At 45.3% G+C, this 23485-nt stretch overlaps 1 protein-coding gene and 1 non-coding gene across 2 annotated transcripts in view; both read right to left on the bottom strand.

Annotated features, from left to right (window-relative positions):
* LOC126161882 (cubilin) overlaps nucleotides 1-23485 on the bottom strand; it is a 1256608-nt gene that overhangs the window by 612350 nt on the left and 620773 nt on the right. The gene's annotated exons all lie outside the window — the stretch shown is intronic.
* On the bottom strand, nucleotides 22823-22897 carry Trnai-uau (transfer RNA isoleucine (anticodon UAU)). The gene has a single exon. It is a non-coding gene; the product is annotated as a tRNA-Ile (tRNA).

The raw sequence follows: 23485 nt of genomic DNA, 5'->3' as shown, positions 1-23485 counted from the left end.
TAGGATGCACTCGGAGCCTGTTCTTATGTGATAGTCAGCTTTACCTAGCCCTCGCAATTTATTAACTTTTTGAGATGAATCGTTTCACACTGAATGGTAATGGTAAAAAAAGTTGTTACTGTTTTGCGGAGTTTGCTAATAAGCGAATCGTAATGGTGTCCCAGGACGTATTCAAAGTAAATTAGCTTTACGCATGTCCACGTATTATCGCGGGTACCCTGCTTGCATCTTCTGAAAAATCCAGGGCGCTACAAGAACTACTTGGAGAGACAGCACCTACAGCAGATTCACAGAAAACAGGTAGGAGTAAACCTACACGCCTATTGATGGAAATAATCGACGAATGGGTTAGCTTAACTAGCGCAATCTCAGGTGGGAAGGCATGACTATACCGCTTCTACGGAATCGCACCTGAACTGAGAAACTTTTGTATCGGCTTAGAAAAATGTTCAAATGTGTGTGAATTCCTAAGGGACCAAACTGCTCAGATCATCAGTCCCTAGGCTTACAAACTATTCAAACTAACTTAGACTAACTTATGCTAAGAACAATACACACACCCGTGCCCGAGGTAGGACTCGAATCTCCGGCGGGAGGCGCAGTGCAGTCTGTCACATGGCGCCTCTAACCGTTCGGCCACTCCGCGTGGCTATATCGGTTTCGTACAGCAAGGCGATGTTGCATCAGCTAGTGGGACGAATCGGAACCTTACATTCCAAAATTATTTCAGACGAGAACTCCTGGCGTCCTATTATCAATTTTTAATTTTGCTCTATTGCATATTACTAGTAATGATAGTACGAGTATTCCTTATAGCCAAACTTGGTATTGGACTACCAATTGGCTGGCCGGTGTGGCCGAGCGGTTCTAGGCACTTCAGTCTGCAACCACGTGACCGCTACGGTCGCAGGTTCGAATCCTGCCTGGGGAACGGATGTGTGATGTCCTTAGGTTAGTTAGGTTTAAATAGTTCTAAGTTCTAGGGGACTGATGACCTCAGATGTTACGTCCCATAGGACTCAGAACCATTTGAACCATTTGACTACCAATGTATTATTGCTCTGAAGAATAAACTGCGAATCCTTGGCAGAAAATGTCGCCGTTTCTTTCTCTAAATTGGTCACAGACTGTGTTTCAAAAATGAACAACTTACAGAAAGAAGCGGCGAAGCTTTCTACCCAGGACACGCCCATCAATTTGCAGGACAATGCTCGGGCGCACATGGCGCAAGTTGAGACTGATTCGTTCGAACGACGGGGCTGGGATGTACTGTACCACTCATCCCATTTCCCTCAATTAAGCCGCTGTGACTTAAACTTGATGCTAAAATTGAAGGAATCACTACATGGCATTCACTTCAGAAATGCTACAGAGATTTGCAGAACAACAGACAGCTCCACTCGAACTATGAACACTACTGGCAGTGCTAAGCATATACTATAGTTTCCACATCATTGGCAATGGGTCATACACAATGCCGGTCATTACTTTCAAGGACAGTAAAATTACGACACACATATATCCATGTTGTAAAAGCTGTAACTAAATAATTGCCACAATTAACCCTTAACGGGCAACGCCGGCGTTACAGATTCTCTGGGACTCCATGGAAGTATGAAGTTGTAGGAACTTTCGTATTTGTTATTAAGGAAGCATGCCCTGTTCAGTACCTTCCTATGGTACGGAGACATGTCACATGCTCAGGCCACTGCAGTCTGTTATCAGTACTAGAATTGTGAACTACTAATTCGAAGTTCCCGAGACTCTGCGAAGTAATATTTTCCATTTGTGAATATATCGGCAAATCAATAAAAAAAAAGAAATAAAGAAAGGAAAGAAAATAGAGCTACAGATCATTACTTTGAGCAGTGTCTAAGAGGGATTGAGGAATATGATGCTTACTGTTCGTTTCAGGAAGGTGATCCTGAGAGCAACATTACCGTCGAAAATGCCTTTCGAACTCATCACGAAACAGCAACTGAACTTTCTAGCGATGAATCTGATGACTAAGATGAGATGAGTTGTCAATATTTCACAGTTTTCCCACAGAAGTAAAAGTTTGCGCTTTTCTTGTAGTTTAGACCTTACCAAGTCTGTGTTCGATGAAATTCCGTCAGATTTTTCTAGGAAAATATGTTTATCAGAAGAACTATATTTAGTTTTGTAATATCTTTAGTTGCAGATTTTCGCTTTAATTTGTTCCTAAATTGGTTGTAAATAAAAAAGTCTGTTTGTTTATGTATCTCTGAGTACGTCGTATACTTTTCAAAAAAAAACAAAATATAATTATGAAACATAATACACTCTTTTTGTTTTAGAGTCCCCAAAACTCCGCAACGAATTTAGTGTTGAAATTTCCGAGCACGCCAGTTAAGGGTTGAAGTTGCAATCCTCGCAAAATGCCCTTAGTTAAATTGTGGCATATGGTGATTTGTGAGACATAAGCACACACAGAAAGGAGGAGCGTGAAGGAGGGGACTGAACCGTCCCATGTGAGCATGAAGCATACGCTTTAGTGGGCAGAAGTTTGGTCAACGTGACTTCGTATTTCCTTGGAAGGGACCTGTATTAGGTACGTCACGGCCGGACAGGTTTTTTCGTCAACTGCCTATTGTTGTCCATTGCTAACAACCATTCCATCTCCCATAGTTACATAGCTTTTTGACATGACATCAGAGAATACAGCCTGAATGAGAGGGGCACACTGTGTCTCACTGAGTCCGCTGCACGGCTGCTTGGCCACTATAACTGCTGTCTCAATTCCACGAATTAGTAGATCTCTGGTACCTAGCAGGCCGATACGCAGGATGATTCGCCTACGCTGTTCGTCGCAGATATTTTCTGAATCGCTTAAAATATAGAAATTCTGTTTTCACCCTAGTGATTTGTGAAGAAATCCTCACTAAAAGATATATACACTCCTGGAAATTGAAATAAGAACACCGTGAATTCATTGTCCCAGGAAGGGGAAACTTTATTGACACATTCCTGGGGTCAGATACATCACATGATCACACTGACAGAACCACAGGCACATAGACACAGGCAACAGAGCATGCACAATGTCGGCACTAGTACAGTGTATATCCACCTTTCGCAGCAATGCAGGCTGCTATTCTCCCATGGAGACGATCGTAGAGATGCTGGATGTAGTCCTGTGGAACGGCTTGCCATGCCATTTCCACCTGGCGCCTCAGTTGGACCAGCGTTCGTGCTGGACGTGCAGACCGCGTGAGACGACGCTTCATCCAGTCCCAAACATGCTCAATGGGGGGCAGATCCGGAGATCTTGCTGGCCAGGGTAGTTGACTTACACCTTCTAGAGCACGTTGGGTGGCACGGGATACATGCGGACGTGCATTGTCCTGTTGGAACAGCAAGTTCACTTGCCGGTCTAGGAATGGTAGAACGATGGGTTCGATGACGGTTTGGATGTACCGTGCACTATTCAGTGTCCCCTCGACGATCACCAGTGGTGTACGGCCAGTGTAGGAGATCGCTCCCCACACCATGATGCCGGGTGTTGGCCCTGTGTGCCTCGGTCGTATGCAGTCCTGATTGTGGCGCTCACCTGCACGGCGCCAAACACGCATACGACCAATATTGGCACCAAGGCAGAAGCGACTCTCATCGCTGAAGACGACACGTCTCCATTCGTCCCTCCATTCACGCCTGTCGCGACACCACTGGAGGCGGGCTGCACGATGTTGGGGCGTGAGCGGAAGACGGCCTAACGGTGTGCGGGACCGTAGCCCAGCTTCATGGAGACGGTTGCGAATGGTCCTCGCCGATGCCCCAGGAGCAACAGTGTCCCTAATTTGCTGGGAAGTGGCGGTGCGGTCCCCTAGTTTCTTAAAATTCCATTTATGTCATCAAGTGTCCGCAATGTCCATCGTCTACTGGAATACACGTTTGCAGTTCGCTGGTGGAAGGAATTCTAGACAGACTACATCTACATCTACATCTACATCCGTACTCCGCAAGCCACCTGACGGTGTGTGGCGGAGGGTATTTTGAGTACCTCTATCGGTTCTCCCTTCTATTCCAGTCTCGTATTGTTCGTGGAAAGAAATATTGTCGGTATGCCTCTATGTAGGCTCTAATCTCTCGGATCTTATCCTCATGGTCTCTTCGCGAGATACACGTAGGAGGGAGCAATATACTGCTTGACTCCTCGGTGAAGGTATATTCTCGAAACTTCAACAAAAGCCCATACCGAACTACTGAGCGTCTCTCTTGCAGAGTCTTCCACTGGAGTTTATCTATCATCTCCGTAACGCTTTCGCGATTACTAAATGATCCTATAACGAAGCGCGCTGCTCTCCGTTGGATCTTCTCTCTCTCTTCTATCAACCTTGTGTGCTACGGATCGCACACCGGTGAGCAGTATTCAAGCAGTGGGCAAACAAGTGTACTGTAACCTACTTCCTTTGTTTTGGGGTTCCATTTCCTTAGGATTCTTCTTTACCGACGATTAATTTTATATGGTCATTCGATTTTAAATCACTCCTAATTCCCACTCCCAGATAATTTATGGAATTAACTGCTTCCGGTTGCTGACCTGCTATATTGTTGCTAAATAATAAAGGATCTTTCTTTATATGTATTCGTAGCACATTACACTTGTCTACATTGAGATTCAATTGCCATTCCCTGCAACATGCGTCACTTCGTTGCAGATCCTCCTGCATTTCAGTACAATTTTCCATTGTTACAACCTCTCGATATACTACAGCTTCATCCGCAAAAAGCCTCAGTGAACTTCCAATGTTACCCACAAAGTCATTTATATACACTGTGAATAGCAACGGTCCTACGACACTCCCCTGCGGCGCACCTGAAATCACTCTTACTTCGGAAGACTACTCTCCATTGAGAATGATATGCTGTGCTCTGTTATCTAGGAACTCTTCAATCCAGTCACACAATTGGTCTGATAGTCCATATGCTCTTACTTTCTTCATTAAACGACTGTGGGGATGTTTCCAGAATGAGATTTTCACTCTGCAGCGGAGTGTGCGCTGATATGAAACTTCCTGGCAGATTAAAACTGTGTGCCGGACCGAGACTCGAACTCGGGACCTTTGCCTTTCGCGGGAAAGTGCTCTACCAACTGAGCTACCCAAGCACGACTCACGCCCCGTCCTCACAGCTGTGGGGAACTGTATCAAACGCCTTGCGGAAGTCAAGAAACACGGCATCTACCTGGGAACCCGTGTCTATGGCCCTCTGCGTCTCGTGGACGAATAGCGCGAGCTGGGTTTCACACGACCGTCTTTTTCGAAACCCATGCGGATTCCTACAGTGTAGATTTCTAGTCTCCAGAAAATTCATTATACTCGAACATAATACGTGTTCTAAAATTCTACAACTAATCGACGTTAGAGATATAGGTCTATAGTTCTGCACATCTGTTCGACGTCCCTTCTTGAAAACGGGGATGACCTGTACCCTTTTCCCATGTTTCGGAACGCTACGCTCTTCTAGAGACCTACGGTACACCGCTGCAAGAAGGGGGGAAAGTTCCTTCGCGTACTCTGTGTAAAATCGAACTGGTATCTCATCATGTCCAGCCGCCTTTCCTCTTCTGAATGATTTTAATTTGTTTTTCTATCCCTTTGTCATCTATTTCGATATCTTCCATTTTGTCATCTGTGCGACGATTTAGAGAAGGAACTACAGTGCAGTCTTCCTCTGTGAAACAGCTTTGGTAAAAGACATTTAGTATTTCGGCCTTTAGTCTTCCATCCTCTGTTTCAGTGCCATTTTGGTCATAGAGTGTCTGGATATTTTGTTTCGATCCACCTACCGCTTTGACATGAGACCAAAATTTCTTAGGACTTTCTGCCTAGTCAGTACATAGAACTTTACTTTCGAATTCATTGAAGGCCTCTCGCATAGCACTCCTCACACTACAGTTCGCTTCGCGTAATTTTTGTTTGTCTTCAAGGCTTTGCCTACGTTTATTTTTGCTGTGGAGTTTCCTTTGCTTCCGTATCAGTTTACTAACTCGGTTGTTGTACCACGGCGGCTATATTCCATTTCTTACGATCTTGCTTGGCACACACTCCGCCTCGTGTGACGCGAACGCCGCTGAACCCGCCACTCCCTTTGGGGAGAGGGTGGCCCAACTGCGGCCGGTAGCCGCGAAGATGTTTCGACGGCAGGGATCGTGGGTGAAGCATGTAACACCTGGGGTGTACCATGCGACGCACCAGACTCTCCACTGCCGCTACACTCCGAGGCAGCAGCCTGAAAACGGCTGACCGTGGCCATCAACACGTTCAGCTGTTCGCGAACAGTGGCCAGCTCCTCCTGCGTACGTACACAGCAGTCACACATCCTATCCATCCTAAGAAATCAACAGTTTACTGTAGAGAGTTAATCAACTTTTAACTAGACTGCTAATTCACTAAAGGCGGCTGATACCTGACTAAACTGTGGTTACTAGACACTTCTTGTTGGAAACAATGAAAATAAGCACTACCTGTCTCTGTACTGTATTCAAAACACACACGAAATCAATGGAACACTATTACTAGTACTGGAAAATTAAAGCCTCCTAAAAGCAAAAACAAACGGAAAAAGAAGTGACAAATAAGAAAAACACAGTTAATACTTAAATTTACGTTGCTCGCTGCACAGCAGATGTGAAGTAGACGGCAGTTACAACGATTCGTGATTTGTAGTACTAGACATTACTGTGTGTACCCGAACCATACTAAAGTTATTGTCCGGGACGGCCTTTTGTTCCGGTAATTTATTGGAGAATCTAGAAAGCCTCATTTGTGTTCTAATAAACCAATGTCTGTGCTCTTCTGCGTGTTCATTGCTGACAAGTGACGAAGCAATAAAAACCAGACCAGTTAGCCAACCCAGAGTTTCATTTCCCTGTCATCACCGTATCTACATCTTCAGCCTAATACCCAAAATTTTAAAAGAAGAAACCGCCATTTGACTGTGCATTACTATATTTATTTCTTGTACCGTCCATACCTCGGCCTCTATGGCACTACCGAGCACAACGCTAAAAGTTGCCCGACCATCACCAAGTCATGCCTGTTAAGGCAGTCCAAGACCTGAAAACAAACACCTGCTTTTGACTGCCCTAACCGACATGACCCAATAATGGTCCAACAACCCTCAGCGCTGCACCCGACAATGGTATAAAGCCTAAATCTGGATAGTGTAATAGACGAATATAATAATACACCCTCAAATGGCGGTTTACTCTGTAAAAAATTATCCTTCTGTACCAGCCACAGAGACCTGAAAAATCTCAGCTTGACCACTTCACCGATTCACTCCTGTACAAAGCCGCTCGTGTACCAAGAAACGAATGACCTTAAATCTCGCTTCACCTCTGATCAGAGCGTGACTTATAAGTAAGGATTTCGCTCCTCACGTCGCCTTACGATAGAACGTTATTCCACAGCAGCTACTCATACTGGAATCGCTTTATGAAGGGCCTAACCGTGGTGGAAATGACGGAGTATGCAGCAAGGGAGAGTAATGAGGAGACGGGCTCACCTCGTAGAAAGCTGTTATAATGGCTCGGCGGCAGCGATGGAGACGGCCGTATAGCTCGACTGAGGGCGGAGCTCTAGGTATTGAGCGCTAAGGGTATAACAAAGCGACGATGGTGGCCTTATAACCTCGCCGTTCAAATTTTTCCACTGAACAGGTCTCACACAGTCTGCCTGCTGATACCAACTATTTATTTTATTTTGCCGGACCGAGACTCGAACACGGGACATTTGCCTCTCGCGGGCAAGCGCTCTACGACATTTTGTTGGTTTTTTTTTTCCTTTTTCGCTTGCAGACTGAGGAGATTCCTTTGATACTGCAGCAACGTGATGTTTTAAATCCTTGTGGGCCGTCGGGATTTGTGTAATAAGTTCATCTTTGAATTGGCCTCGGAGGAAAAACATCCAATTGCGTCAGACAAGGCGATCGTGCAAGCCACTGTTAATGTCTTCGTATTCTGTCCAGTGACCGCTTCGGTAAGAATTTATGAGAATCTTTCAACCGTTAACGTTTTTTGAATGAAGTAAGGACCAACCACATTGTCTGCAATCAACCCGCGCCAAACATTCTCATTCGACTGCCTCTGATGTTCAGCTTGAGTCAGATTGTGCGCCCAGGAATGCATCATTCTTACATATCGCTTCATCGGTAAAGAAAAGTGAGAGAATCCCACGAGATTTCTGTAGCCCGCAGGTTAATCTGAAAAAGTGGTTATAACTGTAACTAACATTGCCATGGAGAGAGACTATACTTCGTACACTGAGTACTTTCTCAAACCTGATCTGAGTCAAAACGGAAATATTTGAGGTGAACAGCTAAGCTCAATCAGCCTGCATATTTATCCTTCTGTCGAAACAGAAGCAGGTAGTCATCAAGAACTTGGATAATTCTGCCGTTTGGGTGCAGTAGAAACGGTGCTTCTAGGACAAAGAAAATCAGAGTAAATATCATGTTCCTCTAGTGATGTCTACATGCTGTTGGATACTTTCATTTCCAGAGCTTTAATGTGGCACTATTTTGTGTAGAAATGTTTGTGAATCGCCGTATGATGCAGGAATGTTTGAAGCATTTTACGTCACCCCACAATGGGGCGGAATACACTAAAGAGCTAAAGAAACTGGTACACCCGCCCATGTAGGGCCCACGCGAGCATGCAGAAGTGCCGCGACACGCCGTGGCATGGACTCGACTAATATCTGAAGTAGTGCTGGAGGAAATTTACACCATAAATCCTGCAGGGCTGTCCATAAATCCGTAAGAGTACGAGAGGGTGGAATCTCTTATGAACAGCTCGTTGCAAGGCATCCCAGGTATGCTCAATAACGTTCATGTCTGGGGAGTGTGTGGTGGCCAGCGGAACTGTTTAAATTCGGAAGAGTGTTCTTGGAGCCACTCTGTAGTAATTCTCGATTTATGGGGTGTCGCATTGTCCTGTTGGAACTGCCGAAGTCCGTCGGAATGCACAATGGACGTGAATGGATGCAGGTGATCAGGCAGGATGCTTACGTAAGTGTCACCTGTCACAGTCGTATCTAGACGTATCAAGGGTCCCATATCACTCCAACTGCACACGCCCCACACCATTACAGAGCCTCCACCAGCTTGAACACTGCCCTGCTGGCATGCATGGTCTATCGATTCATGAGGTTGTCTCCACACCTGTACACATCCATCCACTCGATACAATTTGAAACGATACTCGTCCGACCAGGCAACATGTTTCCAGTCATCAACAGTCCAATGTCAGTGTTGACGGACCCAGAAGAGGCGTAAAGCTTTGTGCCGTGCAGTCATCAAGGGTACATGAGTGGGCCTTCGGCTCCGAAACCCCATATCGATAATGTTTCGTTGAATGGTTCTCACGCTGCCACTTTTTGATGGCCAGCATTGAAATCTGCTGCAATTTGCGGAAGTGTTACACGTCTGCCACGTTGAACGATTCTCTTCAGTCTTTGTTGGTGCTGTTCTTGCGGGATCTCTTTCCGGCCGATTTGTTGTTTACCGGATTCCTGATATTCACGGTACCTCATGGAATGATCGTACAGAAAAATCCCCACTTCATCGCTACCTCGAAGATGCTGTGTTCCAGCGCTCGTGCGCCGACTATAACCCCACGTTCAAACTCATTTAAATCTTCATAACCTGCCATTGCAGCAGAACTAACCGATGTAACAACTGCCCCAGACACATGTTGTCTTATATACGCGTTGCTGACCACAATGCCGTATTCTACCTGTTTACGTATCTCTGTATTTGAAAACGCATGTCTATACCAGTTTCTTTGGTGGTTCAATGTAGACGCTCCACAATAATGGCAGCAACGATCGTTCGTGCCAGGTTTCCGCAAGTGGAGGCGATTGGCAGAGCTGTACAACGTGCATGCCTCGGGCTAGAAACTAAAACACACACACATACAGAAAGCGAATGATGGGTGGTGGCGGCGACGCGCGGCTGCGGCACGGTGGTTGAGTGCCGGCGAGTGGGGGTGTCTCGTCGCATTATCGGATATCGAGAGTCGATCGAGAGCGCGTTGTCGCCGCCGCCGCCGGCTCGCGGTTTCTGCTATCGACTGCCTGCGACCGCCACAGCAGCGGCGCGCCTCCAGACGTCCACTGGTCTCCGTATGACCCAAGTCTAACGCTACATAATCCCTTATGTACTTTGCTGTGAGGAATGAGGAGTGGTCTATGAGGAGCACATAACTCTCACAGATTGGTTTCTGTTTTTAAGACTATGACCGCTTTTGTTCACTCACTTTACTGTAACAGCTGCGACCGAACGATGTGATGCGCCGGTAACATACTGCAATCGGATTTGGGAGGACGTAGGTTCAAATCCACATCCGGCCATCCAGATTTAAATTTTCTATGGTATTCGTAAACTGGTTTAGGCATTTACATCTACACCTACAGTCCGCAGGCCACCACACGGTGTGTGGCGGAGGGTATTTTGTGTACAGCTGTCACTTCCCTCTTTCCTGTGCTTGTCGGGAATAGTTCGACGGAGAAACTATTGCAGGCAGGCCTCAGTGTACGTTCGAATCTCTCTAATTTTATCTTCATGGTCTTTTCGCGAGATATGCGTAGGAGGAAGCAATATGTTTGTTGACCCTTCTAGGAACACGCTGAACTTGTAGCGTGTGCTGCTGCCGTTAGTGAATCATCTCCGTGACGCTTTCCCCTTAACTTATGTATACCTTAAACGAAACATCTGCTCTTCTTTGGATCTTCTCCATATTCTCTTCATCTTATTTGGTACGGGTCCCATGCTGACGAGCAATATTCGAGTAGTGGTTGAACGAGGGTTTTGCAAGCTACATTCTTCATTGAAGGACTACATTTCCCGAGTATTCTTCAGGTGAATCTCACATGGCACCAGCTTTTCCGCACTTTTAGTTTCATGTAATCGTTCCACTTTAAACAGCTCCGCATACACACTGGTAAATATTTTATGGAAATAATTACTTCTAGCGATTGTTCTGGAATCGTGTAATCAGAAACTAAAAGGTCTTTCTGTGTACGTACACGCAATACGTTACATCTGTATATGTTGAGGGTCTGTTTCCACTCCCGTCACCAAGCGTCGGTCCTCTGCAGGTCTTCCTGCATTTCGCTATGTTTTTCTACTGTCTCGACTTTTCTGTATACAGCAGCATCATCCGTGGACATTCTCATGGAGGCTCTGACCTTATCATTGAGGTCATTTACATCGTATGCAATGGTCCTACAACGCTCCCTCAGGGTATATCCCAAGTTACTTTTAAATTAGATGATTTGTCACTGTTAAGAAAGCTATGCTGTCTCCAGAAAGAAATTTTCATTCTGCAGCGGAGTGTGCGCTGAAATGAAACCTCCTGGCAGATTAAAACTGTGTGCCGGACCGAGACTCTAACTCGGGACCTTTGCCTTTCATGGGCAAGTGCTCTACCATTTGAGCTACCCAAGCTTTACTTTCGCCAGTACCTCGTCTCCTACCTACCGAAATTCACGGAAGCTCTCCTGCGAAACTTGCAGAACTAAAATATGCTGTGTCCTGTTACCAGGAACGCTGATATTCCGTACGCTAGTATTTTGTTCATTAGGTGGGACAGTGGAAGTGCATTGAATGGCTTCCGGAAGTCAAGGAACACACCATGCACGTGGGTGCCCGTATCTACTGCTTTCAAGGTCCCGTGGACGAACAGAGCGAACTGGTGTCACACAATGATTGACTGCGCAATCCATGTTCATCATCATCATCGTTTTCCAACTTCGGTTTCACGGGTGTGGTGCACAATCTCTCGCCACCTCCTTCTATCTTCATACATCTTCCGTTCCAGAACAGCTTCCCACTTGCGTCCTTTCTCCTCCACAACTAATCGTGCAGTCTCTATTCACCGTTTTCTTGATCTTCCCCGTGGTCTTCTTCCTACAAGGTTCAAGGTCAAATACCTTTTAGCAGGTCTTTGACTGTTCCAATCCATGTTGATCCCTCCATAAAGATCTGACGTCAGCGACCTAGGCCTACATTGTAAGCGTCCGTTCGACGACCCTTCTTCAAAACGGGAGCGGCGTCCTCGTTTTTTGTCACCTGGAACGCTTCACTCCTCCAGAGATGTACGGTAGACAGGTGCTAGAAGAACAACAAGTTCTTTCGCGTACCCCATAGAATCGTAAAGCTATCCTGTTGGGTCCATCCGCCTTTCCACTGCTAAGCGAAATTAGTTCCTTTTTTGTGGCCTGGTCACAAATGTCGATATCGGTCAGTCTGGCATTTGTGCGACGCTTTAAAGGATGAACTGTGGAACTATCGTCCTCAGTGAAACGAAATGTGGTCTTTGCCCTTACCAAGAAGTAAAATAAATTTCTCTGACGGATAGAAACGACAAGTTTTTGATTATCTTTGTCATACAGGGAAACTATTTTAATAAAAGTATTTTTATTACCATTTCGTTAGATTTTAATACTGCCTGGATCAGTAAGCAATATAATCAATAATTACCCAAAAATCTCAAATACGATCATTTACTTGTGACATGATCAGGAGGAATTTACAATTTTTGAAACGAATGTGTGTACAAGGTCATTCGAAATTCACGCGCATCCAGCGATGATTACAACTTTCTGTAACCAGTGAATTGCTGTGAGACGGTTTGAACGGTTGGAATAATCTTGTCACTTATTGTTCAGCAATTAAGGCGTTCGCTGGATGACCGAGCCAATATATCAGATTCTTTGTTATTTTTCCACGCCGATATAACGTGAGCATTTCTTTGTAAAGATTAATCTGCTTGAAGACGGCTGGTAAGGGCGTATGGTGAATATTTTGACAGCATCAAATAAGGTTGTTAGTTTCTTTGTAAGTTGGAACTCTTCAAAAATGGTTCAAATGGCTCTGAGGACTATGGGACTTAACTTTTGAGGTCATCAGTCCCCTAGAACTAAGAACTACTTAAACCTAACTAACCTAGGGACATCACACACATCCATGCCCGAGGCAGGATTCGAACCTGCGACCGTAGCGGTGGTACGGTTCCAGACTGTAGCGCCTAGAACCGCTCGACCACTCCGGCTGGCGGAGCTTTTCAAACGCGGAAGTGATGTCGAGATCGTTTAGATATTCATCCTTTTAATAACTAATTTTGTGACCTGGCAAATCGAGTAGTAAATTTTCGGATTCTGTGAATAAATGACTATTTTCAGACTGAAAAATTCGAATCGAAATACAATGTCTTAGACATAACGAAGACAACATAATGAAAACAGATTCTGATAAAACTGGAAAGACTGTTATGAGAATTTGGTGATTAGTATTCATTATTTCAGAAAACTTCTTTGTATTACTAATTCCATTCGACAAATCTTACACGTCTGGAAGTAATTTTGCGACTACAGTAGGAATGGAAAAAATTAAGGATCTTAAAGCATAGCTTACGTATGATGTACGTCGGCTGAGACCATACCACATACAATATTTGTGGTGTCACCGCCAGACACAACACTTGCTAGGTGGTAGCTTTTAAATCGGCCGCGGTCCGCTAGTATACGACGGACCCGCGTGTCGCCACTGTCAGTAATTGCAGACCGAGCGCCACCACACGGCAGGTCTAGAGAGACGTACTAGCACTCGCCCCAGTTGTACAGCCGACTTTGCAAGGAACGGTTCACTGACAACTACGCTCTCATTTGCCGAGACGATAGTTAACATAGCCTTCAGCTACTTTTGCTACGACCTAGCAAGGCGCCCTTACCAATGGATATTGTGATTATAAAGCCCGTACAGTAACGAGAGATGTTCTACAAATGTGGATTAAAGTTAAGTATTCCAGAAGCTACGTACTTTTCTTTATAGCATTCATTACGTATCTTGTTTCAGACCTCACGCCAGCCTGCGTGAGCTTATAGCGTGCATTTCGGTCTCCTCCAACAAAACAGTGTTGGCACGTCTGCCGACACTTCAATATTATTTTCTTTTTTTATAAAAAAAAAGAAAGGAGTATCTGTCATGTCATTAATTCGTTTATTTCTTGGTTGAAAAACATGTGTGTATTGTATGTTTGTAACTAAATTTTATTTTATTTTTTCTTCTTTTGCCGGCCGCGGTGGTCTAGCGGTTCTGGCGCTGCAGTCCGGAACCGCGAGACTGCTACGGTCGCAGGTTCGAATCCTGCCTTGGGCATGGGTGTGTGTGATGTCCTTAGGTTAGTTAGGTTTAAGTAGTTCTAAGTTCTAGGGGACTTATGACCTAAGATGTTGAGTCCCATAGTGCTCAGAGGCATTTGAACCATTTTTTTTTCTTCTTTTAAAACTAAGAGACTTCAAAACATTTGTATTGAGAATTTTCATTTCAACACTTTTTTGTTCGTCCAAACTTTAGATAAGTGCTTAACTTCGTAAGAATATTGACTAATTTCTCATCTTATTCAGGATTAATTGTGCCGGTAACGTTGAGAACCACAGATCGTGAGCGGCTGAGAAATGTCCAGACTTCCAGCGAGGTGAATATTCTCAGTTGGTTCAAGCATGCCGACACTTGGAGCCTACGTGTTATGTTGCTATCATCATGACAGCTCGGAGTTTCTGTCCTTACTTCTATTTCTCAACGCAGTACTGAGAGTAAAACCGAACTTGTTGATCTAAGTGCGGTGAGGGCATAAAGGTAGCTTATTACTTCGAATAAGAAGATCGCTGGCACGAAACTCATAGCTGAAGTTAACACACATCGAGGAACTATGCGACAAAATACTAATCAAAGAGTGATATTGCCAGACGCCTAGTAATGTGGGTGACTGCAAAAAAAATGGTTCAGTGATGCAAAGAGCTTTCAAGGTGGACAACAGATCAGTGCAAACTCGTATTTTGCTCCGACGATTTTACTTTACGCCGTTCCCCAGCATCTTTCGTTTCAGTCCTTGGAAAACATCGTGGGGAGCGTACAGTGCAGATTGCCTTCCTGCAGCAACTAAGCATTGGGGAGGGTCTGTCAAATCTTAGTGGATTTGGGGTGGGGTGGTAAGAGGAGGAGGGCGAAATCGTTGTTGTCAGTCGCACCCAAAACGAACGTAACTGTTGATATCCGCGTATCCATTACATCTTTTGGCTCCGGGGTTGTTGCTTTCTTCACAGTTCTCCTTCTGCTCTGATGACGGATGTCAAGAAGGCATAACAGAAGTGTTCGAAAAAAAGTCCAAACGGACAGGAAGGCGAGGTGTGTTTCACGCCTAGTTATAACAGTCGAAAACGAATTGCTGTCATCAGTGAATGCAGGTCCATCTCAACCAGTTTCTCAGCGAAATGGCTACGACAACTACGAGCGATAGACAATTGGAGTTGGATACCTCGCAAAGGGCAATTGCTCCAGCAGCACAAAAGGCTGCACCACTCGAACTTGACAGTAGCTAATTGGAGACGTATCCAATAAATCGCGATGCTGTCTCTTTCAAATGATGCAAGGAACCGAGTGCTCCAGTGGCCAATGTGTGGAAGGTGTTGTCCCGGTCAGATGAAGTACTGTATGGGGTGTTTTCCGAACCATGACGTGGGCCCATTCATTTATATTGAGGTGGACGTGGACTAAGATGTTTAATACAACACTTTCGACGGCGAAGAGTTGTCCATTTTTCTACATCTTCTTGATGACTATGCTGTGAACACTCCCGTTATCCAAGATGACAACTGTTTTCACAGGGCCGCAGGCATACGTCGCTTTCGTACATCGACTTGCTCGCTAAATTACTCTATCTTAAGACCACAGACAGTGTCTGAGACTACAGAGTGATTACAATTAAGTTCCATTTCGAAAAAATAAAAAAAGAATCACTGGTCAGAAAGACGTCAAATTTGAACGTAATACTAGCGGAGAAGGGGGCAAATGTTATGGAAAGCCGGCCTTGGTGGCCGAGCGGTTCTAGGCGCTACAGTCTGGAACCATGCGACAGCTACGGTCGCAGGTTCAATCCTGCCTCGGGCATGGATGTGTGTGATGTCCTTAGGTTAGTTAGGTTTAAGTAGTTCTAAGTTATAGGGGACTGATGACCTCAGGAGTTAAGTCCCATAGTGCTCAGAGCCATTTGAACCATTTTGATTTTTGTTACGGAAAAAGATACCAAAAATTTAACCATTAGATGGCGCTGTACGTGACAGATTATGTGAAATAAAAGACACGGGGTACACGCCTGTTTCTCAGTGTGCTTCTGAGACGTTGGCCATGACCGTCTCAGCGCACGATCAAACGATGATGATAACATCCTTTTACAGGAGCAGTGATAGAAAACCAGTGTCTCTGCAGAAGTTCCGAACACTCTGGGGTACGAAATGAGGCGTTGGTCCGATATCTGCCGAGAGTCTGGAGAAAATGATTAACAAATTCGAAAAGACAGGTTCTTTTGAGGTTCAGTGGTGCAAAGGGAGGAAAACAATTGACATCAGCAGAAGATGTGGCCAAAGCATTGCACAACGGATCAAGGAGTTGTGAGCAAACGTGCAGTGCACGGGGCATTGTCCGAACTTTGCACATGCCTTTAGTGCACGAGGAATTGCCAAAACTCATGCCTGTGAGCATGGTACAGAGATTTCTACGTAACGTCCTGCATTGATATGCGTAATACGTTACCCTCATCCAGGAGCTGCTTCGTGCTGGCTTGCCAGGAAGACAAACATTTGCGCTAGAATTTCTTGCTCACATGGATGTGGACAGTGAACGGCCATGGAACATTCTGTGAACAGACGAAGCCCATTTCTGTCTTCTGTGTTGAAACACAACTGCAGAATACAGACAACAGAAAGCCCACTCACACATCAACCGGTATCAATTCATTCTGTGAAGGCAACTGTGTGGTGCGCGTTGACGGCATAGTTTATCGCAGCACCATATTTTTTCGTGACGAGTCGTGTGGTTCCCGTCACCTGTAGCAGCGCTGGTAAGCGCTTTGAGAGTCTTTTGCAAACCAGCGTCATTCTAATCCTTTAACAGCGTGATGTGTGCATAGGATCATTTCAATGTAAAATGGTGCTCTACGACACATTAAACAGCCAGTGAGGCGGCTGCTGCTGGGGCATTTCGGGAATAGTAGCATCACCATTCACCATTTCCCTACGGCTTGGCCGTTCGTATCACCTGATCTTAATCCGTGTGACTTCTGACTGCTTATCCCCAAGGTGTTCTGATTACAAACGTAGCTGAACTTATGGTATGCACTGTGCAACGCATTCTGAACGTGACCGCTGAGCATTCCGATCTGTTATGCAACATGCAGTTCGCGATTTTAGTTTGTGGCAGAAAAAGGCGAACAGCATATTGAACATGTCTTGCGCCAGACTCACGACCGTTAAAAACCTGTTTCATTTTTGCTTTTTATCCAGTGTTTTGCCTCAGGACCCTTACGAACCGATTCCATTGTTGATTTTTATCTGGGTTTTGGCCCGAGAGCAATTAAAAACCGATTTTCCCACGTGGCGTAGTACGAAGTTTTCTGTCTAATAGTACCACAACTACTGAACGCCAAATTTTTGCGTTCATGCACATTGTTCCTTCAATGTGCAAATCACACCACAATCATCCTATTACGATTCATCTGTCATTTTTAGCCGAACCCATTTACATTATGACGCTTACAGCGCCGTTTAGTTGTAATTTTTTTCCATAACGTTTCCCCCATCTTCGATAACATTCCCTTAAAATTTGACAACATTCAAAGCATCGGTTCTTTTTTTTACACTATTTTGAAACTGAAACTTTAATTATAATAACCCTGAAACGGTTGAAACGCAGCAATCATTATCGTCCCAGCATGGCAACTACCGGGGTTCTAGTCATCAATTAGTGACCTCAGCTACATGTGACATACCTGAAGAAACCTGTCGACTCTCTTCCTCGCCGAATTACGGCCTTTATGAAGGCATCGGCCGGTGTTACACGGTAGTATTACCGTGACGTCTCCTCGGTGCGACTTATTTTTGTCCATCGTGTTCACTTCATTCGCCTTTACACGATGCGCTTACGCAGTCTGCCACCGAAAATAAACCCTTGCTTAGCTTGATTTTGTCGCCCCTATTGATATTACCATCAAGATACCTCACGTTGCAGGATGCTCACAGCAGGCACTCTTGATTACTTCCCACATATTGCTCCGTAATACCCACAGGGCAATTGGCTGTTGAGAGCTGTTTAACAGGTTGTCACGTACGGAGTATGAGTGTTTGCGCTACGGCAGGAAGAGCCACTTGTGACCCCACAGCCTGTATCCTGCCGCTGTGCACGGCGTGGGACCACCTGCACCTGCTTCAGACGCATTCTCACCGGCCCTCTCACGAAACTACCGTCCAGTACCATCGGTATCCAGTTGTTGTAGAATCTTAGAACGTATTGTCAGCTCTAACTTTACGAGGTATCTAGAACAGGATAACATTCTCCTGTGAACCTGTATGAAAATATTGGTCATGCAGAATCCAGATCGTGCTTTCATTTATGCGGCTTCCTAAAAAAAACGTATCATCAGCCGGATGAGACATTTCTTGATTTCTGGATATCATGTGATTCAGTACGAAACCAATGTGTACTAACGAAAGTATGATTATATGAGGTACAAACCGAAATGTGTGAACTTGGCAAGTAAACAGAACATTCCATCTTGGGCGAAGAGTTGTACATTAATGACATAGCGAACAATATTAATAGTAACGTCAGTTCTCTGTGGCATCAGGAATGGGATGGTCGCGGGTCCATAGACCAAGCTGCCTTTTGCACCCCGAAACGGTCCCTGCTACCCAATTGATAGCAGGCTGAATGGATCTGGAGCCATCCTGGAGGGACTGGAACGAGGAAAAATGCCGACCCCAGTCCGGAATTGAACCTGGGACCTAGGCCGGAGTCTAGTGCGCTACCCGACAGAGCTCTATATCCACACTGTAAAATTTTGCACTCCACAAAATGCAGAAAAGTATTATCCAACCACGTCCATAAGTCACGACTAGAATCAGTCAACTCGTACAAATAATTGAGTCAACCAATCAGTGGGTGTATTAAAAGGGAAGATCACATATGTTACCGAGCGAGGTGGCGCAGTGGTTAGCACACTGGACTCGCATTCGGGAGGACGACGGTTCAATCCCGCGTCCGGCCATCCTGATTTACGTTTTCTGTGATTTCCCGAGATGGTTCCTTTGAAATGGCACGGCCGACTTCCTTCCCCATCCTTCCCTAATCCGAGCTTGTGCTCCGTCTCTAATGACCTCGTTGTCGACGGGACGTTAAACACCAATATCCTCCTCCTCACATACGCTTAGTCGTACGCGAGGCAAGTGGCAGACTTCGGTTCACTGGTATGATACTGGGAACAGGAAATTAGCTACGATCAAGACTGCTTACAAAACACTCAAGTGTGTGACACCACTACCGAATACGTCTGATGGCCCATATGTATACCAGAAGAACGTCACGGAAATTCTGAAGCGCCTGGAGTGGCAGACGCTTCTATATAGACGCTAACTATACAGCGAAAGCGTACTTACAAAGTATCAAATCCAATATTAGGTAGAGGAATGTATGACTATACTAATGTGTTCCACTAAACGCACTCGTAGGGGCTGCGAAGACTAGACTGAACTAACTACCGTGTGCTCAGAGGATATTCAAGCAGTCATTTTTACCGCGCGCCAAACTAGGATGGAGCACTGAAAAATTACTGTTCGCGGTGCAATTGGAAGTACCGTCTATCATGCACTTCATAGTGGTTTGTAATGTATCTATTATGATGATGATGATCATGGTGGTGGTGGTGGTGGTGGTGGAGGTGGTGGTGATGTGTATGTAGATGGTTTCTATCTACATAACTAAGCACCATAATCTGTTTAATAAAGCATTACTTCTGCTCTTTAAGTAAATTAACTGGAATAATAGCTAAAAATTGCAATCAACCCACGAAGGACGTAGGTTACAAAACCCTCGTTCGTTCAATACCAGTCAGACCCTTACCGGAAAGAACTGTTAAGGGAAATAGAGGCGATCCAAAGAACAGTAGTACATTTCGTCATACGTTCGTTTATTAAGGGCAAAAGCATCATCCAGTTCCAGTGTCAGACGTTACAAGAGAGGCGTTGTGCATCACAGAGCGGTTTTTTCTTAAAATTCCGTGAGCGTACTTCCCTGGAAGAGTCAAGCAACACATAGTTTTCTCCTATGTATATCTCTGGTAAAGACCATAACTGTAAAATTAGCGTAATAGGAACTGACACCGAGGCTTACGAAACATCGCTAACCATTTTCCACGCAAAAATGAGAACACAGATTTTCTTGAATTACAGCGCCTATTACCAAGAATCAAAAAACAAATGTTTAAGACAAAATGTACGTAGTTTTTTTTACGTAGAATCTGATTCTGCAATAAAGGGGGTCCCCATTTAAAATTTTAAAGTTGCCTCACTCCTAACCCCCAGGGGACTGGGGTGGCGGGCTAATTTTAGCACCAGCAGAGGTCCCCCTCGAAAATAGTCAACTTTGGATTCTACACATTTTTTCGTGTGAAGCTTATTTTTCGAGTTATTTTGGTTTGTCAGCTTAAAATTTACACCCAGTATACTGAACAGTTTCTGATTTATGTTTGTGTATCTGCAGGCACCTACGTAAAGGAAATCATTGAACTGTAATGTTCTCCGTTTCTGATGCAGCGTTCTTTAGCGAGTTAGTTATCATTGCTGTATGAAGTTTTCAGTTTACGAGTACATTCAGTGCACAAGCATATCGCTTATGCTGTGATTCCTCACTGTCTTCTGTCTTACGGAAGAGATGCCACATTTATATCACTCAGTATTAAGCCACATATTGAACCCTGAGGTAACTCTTCAGTGTCGTGTTTCTTTACCTCGCGCTCTGGCCGACAACGCGAACAGCACCAGTGGTGGGCTGCGGTGATCAGTTTGCCAGAGATAGCCACTCTGCGACCCGTGACCCTGGTTGGGCATGCACGCGGTCGCAGCGTCGCGCGCGTCCACTGAATGAACAATGAGCGGCTGCCAGTCGACAGCTGCCGTGACGTCACTCTGACCTGGACCGGTCGCTTGCGTTAGCACGAAGCGCCAGTGGTTACAGGGTACCGGTAGCGGAAACCCACGAGGCAGCGCCGAACACTGCGCGAATGGGTGACACTATCAGTGTGTTCCTTGCGTGTAGCCGTCTGATGTCAGCTCTGACGGTCCACCCGAGGTCAGTCAAAACATTCTGAAACATCACACAGAACTACCAGTTTTCGGATATGTCGATTTCTACCTTTCACCCGCTGTTCCACATAGTTCCAGTGATTTTCTGTTGTATTAATAGCTGATGATTTAAAAGGTTAGTCAGGGTGTGTCAGGGTGCCTAAGTGTTCATCAAACCACGATCGTGTGAGTGCAATCCTGTGAAGACAGCTCTTGTAGTCTTAAAAAACGTGAATGTCCGTAGTATACTAATCAGGAAGACGTAGAAGGAAGGGCAACACTTGGTCGCTGGTTCATGTTCACAGTAATCTGGAAGAGTGGGTCCCAATGATAGTACGAAAACAGTCCAAAATGTGACAAAACTGTATTGCACGCACTGGAGGTTAAACTCCCTGTTAGGCAGCCGGAGACTTCATTGCCTTCCTTCATTTGAAAATTGGCAAGCAGCGACTCGCTGGACCGCGCTACACGCCTCCAACCAGCTACTATCCTGTTTCTGTGTCGTTTGGTCCTCTTGAGATGTGCAGCTTTACCTACTGATTTGGGCAATAACCTTTTGCGAGGCACCCGATTCCAAACGCCCATTATATACAGTCCTCGCAGTATTTGTTCGGCCCCTTAGGCCATCATTCACCGTCAGCAGGAATTCCTATCGGATGAAACTACTGTATATAGTTCCGGAGACCTTCTCGAGTCTCAAACACCTATGATGTATACATGCAGATTGAAGCGACAAATGAAAATTTGCACCAAGGTAGGGATTTGAGCCCAGGTCTCCTGCTCAGCAGGCAGCTGCACTAACCACTACGCTACCCTGGCACAGTGGCTTTGCACAACTGGACGGACTACTCTAACACGCCTCCCTCCTCAGTCCAAATTCCCATTCACACCTCAGCCCACTTGGCACCCCCTTAAACTCGACATAATTGCAGAGGATCTCCAATTGCATTGGAACAGCACAGCGTAGAACGAAATGAAAGATCCTGTCTGAAACCCTGACGTAGGTGCTTTAATCAAATATAAAGCTTAGGGGGAATATTAAGTGGACTGGGGCGTGATTGAGAATTTGGGATGAGGAGGGAGGCGTGCTAGGGTAGTCTGTGCAGTTGTGCAAAGCCGCTGTGCCAGGGTAGCGTAGTGATTAGAGTATCTCCCTAGTGTGTAGGAGACCAGGGTTTGAAGTCCGGCCTTCGTACGAATTTTCATTCGTCGCTACAGACTGCACATGCATCATAATTCTTATCGGTTTGACACTCGCTATCATTGACGAGGTATGACGTTTTTGGCCCCTGTACAAATAATCTTTTTATGATCACTTTTCTTATTCTGTATTTCTTGGTTGCAAGTGGTACACCGCTCCTTGCAGACACGAACAGTCCGCTCAGATTCATCAGGCAACTTCATTTGCAGGTTGGTCATACACACGTCCAAATACTTAAGCTCCTTTCTGCCATTCTGGCACCTATACACTGATGCATCTTGTGCTGATTCCATATAACCGGCTGGTGCATACAGAATACTTTACTGCTACGACGTAGGACAGCTGTAACGAAATTAGAATTATATTAATACCATCAGCTGCTGACGTGCGTTGATATATATCAACGGGGACAGGTGAAAATGTGTGCCCCGACCGGGAATCGAACCCGGGATCTCCTGCGTATATAGCAGACGCTCTATCCATCTGAGCCACCGAGGGCACAAAGGATAGTGCAACTGCAGGGACTATCTCGCGCACGCCTCCCGCGAGACCCACATTCTTACCTTGTATGTCCACACACGAGATTCGTAGTGTCCCACCCCAACACACTCATTACTCGTGGAAGACTTTGTCACCAAGTCCCGTAAGAGTTTGGGGAATATGCGTGCATCCGCACAGAAGATGAAGGTCATGGCCGGTATTGTCAGAACTATATACTTATTGCAGAGGATCTCCAATTGCATTGGAACAGCACAGCATAGAACGAAATGAAAGATCCTGCCTGTAACCCTGACGTAGGTGCTTTAATCAAATACAAAGCTTAGGGGGAATATTAAGTGGACTGGGGCGTGATTGAGAATCGGACATGTCCGAAAGAACAGACACTTTATCCATACAAGTATATAGGTCAGCTCTGGAGGACCAGAGGGTAGCCTGGTACCAGTGAACTTCATCCATGGATCTCCAAAGCTACCAGTGTGCCCTTTTGAGAGGTTGTCTAACACTTTGTCCGGTTAGCTAATAATGCGTTCCTGATCTTAGCAATTATGACTTTTTACTGTCAACAAGAAGTAAACCATAACAGCAT

The sequence above is a fragment of the Schistocerca cancellata genome, chromosome 2 (genome assembly GCF_023864275.1).
Source record: "Schistocerca cancellata isolate TAMUIC-IGC-003103 chromosome 2, iqSchCanc2.1, whole genome shotgun sequence".
NCBI lineage: Eukaryota > Metazoa > Arthropoda > Insecta > Orthoptera > Acrididae > Schistocerca > Schistocerca cancellata.
This window is presented reverse-complemented; position numbering and strand designations above follow the sequence as displayed.